General features: G+C 37.9%; 1 pseudogene; it reads right to left on the bottom strand.

Moving 5' to 3' along the window:
* Positions 1–115: 115 nt before the first annotated feature.
* Positions 116–454, bottom strand: LOC114655163 (40S ribosomal protein S29-like; annotated as a pseudogene).
* Between the last annotated feature and the right edge of the window lie 1,838 nt (positions 455–2,292).

The raw sequence follows: 2,292 nt of genomic DNA, 5'->3' as shown, positions 1-2,292 counted from the left end.
CGCTTTGCTATTTGTTTTAATTGTTTAGTGTACTTGTGAATATGTATTTAATTTGTCCAGCAGAAGTGGAGTTATGCCAATAGGTAATGGCAAACCTCAAAGAGTTGGTCTTCAATTTTTTTTTTTTTTTTTTTTTTTACTGTAATCCAAAATTGTATTATTCCAAACTATGCATACAGCAAATGTCCATTTTGTTTAAACTTCAGTGTGACACGCCATGTTGACTGCAAGTCATATCAAATCCAAGGAGGCTTTTCTTTAATCAAGCTTAACAAAGCCAATATCTTTGGCGTACAGTCGGAAACATTGACGGCACATGTTCAGTCCTTATTTTTGGATCAGTCCATGCCTGTTAGAACATACTCGGCAGGAGCGTGAACCCTGTCCGAATTTTCTAGGGTGACTCCAGTAGAGCTGCTGGTGACCCATCTTCTCTCTGTCTCGACAAGATCGGAAAGCTCAATTCAATTTTAATGGAATAAGGTTACTTACCCCATATACTTGGTGGCTGAGAAAGAAATTAATCTCACTAGGGAGCTTCGCCCCACCCAGCACTGCGTGCCATTGTGAAGAGGTGGGCTGAATGCACCCCAAGGAGATGGAGCCGCTCCTCTGAAGCCCCTTTTAAACAGTAATACAATGGAAAACAAATACTTTTTTTATCTCCTCGTTTCTCGATCAGATGCTGGCTTGCTGCTGCTGCCTTGTTGCGTAATCTGCATTTCGTGTGGCACTTCAAACATTTATCACGGGACGTGAAAGTGTCTCTTCAAAAGACCTCTCTTCCAAACATCTCGTCTCGTTGCAAGATTTTTTTTTTTTTAATAATAGATGTTTTCATGCAGAATGGAATGGAGAGGAAAACGTTGATGAAATAATACAAACCAATTGTAGAAAAGAGGATGGTGGCAAAATTGGATTCTGTCATGAAAAATCCCTTTTGGGGGGCACTCTCTTGAAGCACTTTTGGCCGCAGGCTCATTCCACCCCAGTGTGCTAAGAAGCGCTTCTGGTGGGTCTTTTCTGCCCACTGCCATCAGGCAATGTTAAGTTCATTTTGAAATATCTGCACAATATACCTGTATTTACTTTTATTTATCTATTGATTGTTTGGCTTTATTATTTGTCCTGTGGGTCTGTGTTCTTGTTTTTTACATTTCTGCTGCTGTATGTAAAAATCTGAATTTCCCTGTGGGATTAATACATTTTATCTAATCTAATATAATAGTACCCAATGCTGCACAATGGCAAACAATGTAAAAAAAAAAAATCCACGAAGAGAAAAAAATCTAGCGTTACCTGTGTCACAGTTCATAAGTCAGCAAGTTGCTTGCTCAAAACATGCAAAACAAATGCTTTTTTTGCTAAAATATTGTTACACAGATACTTCCAGAATTATCACAAAAAGACTCCCAATATTGACTGTTTGACACGTGAATTATACCACATGAGTAATGTAAGATTTTTATTTTATTTAATTCTTTTTCTCTCCCATGGATGTGTTTGCCACTTTATAGCAGTGGTCACTATTGACTTCCGGTATGTCAAATTGTTTTCTCTCAGTTCTACATGAAAACATGAAGTAAACATTTTTCTCACCCGCCGCTACAATGGTAAGACAAGGTAAGTAACATAAAGATAATACCATTTTTGGGTGGAATATTATTTGAATAGCTTCAGGTCTCTGGAGTGTGTCTTATCATGGATGTATGTGTGATTAAAATGAAAAGTGTTCCATAATCTCCTTATATGACAGAATTTATGACTAAAATATAGGATATGACAGAAAATATGTTATATGCATTTTTGAAGAAGAGATTGGATAAAATAAATATTTTTACTTAATTGAAAAACCAAACGTTAGGAAATTAATCTTACACATTCCAGATTAGTCAGCTTGCTCTTTCACTTACACAAATACTTTTATTAAATATACAAATGTGGTATAGCATTTTTAAAAGAGCACTACCTGATCACTGCGATGGGCTGGCGCCCTGCCCGGGGTTTGTTTCCTGCCTTGCGCCCCGTGTTGGCTGGGATTGGCTCCAGCAGACCCCCGTGACCCTGTGGTTAGGATATAGCGGGTTGGATAATGGATGGATGGACTAATTGATCATATTTTTATCCAGTGTACATCTATTGCATTATATCACTCAATCTGCATCTTGCAACATCCATTATTTATGACGTTTGCATAGTCATGAAGCATGAAGTAAACTTGAATTGGAAAAAGATCACTTTGGAAAAGCAGCACTTTTACTGGCCTCCGTGACTCATGTTAGCTGGCAGGCA

The sequence above is a fragment of the Erpetoichthys calabaricus genome, chromosome 7 (assembly GCF_900747795.2).
Source record: "Erpetoichthys calabaricus chromosome 7, fErpCal1.3, whole genome shotgun sequence".
NCBI lineage: Eukaryota > Metazoa > Chordata > Cladistia > Polypteriformes > Polypteridae > Erpetoichthys > Erpetoichthys calabaricus.
The sequence above is the reverse complement of the archived record's forward strand: the minus strand, read 5'-3'. Positions and strand labels throughout refer to the sequence as shown.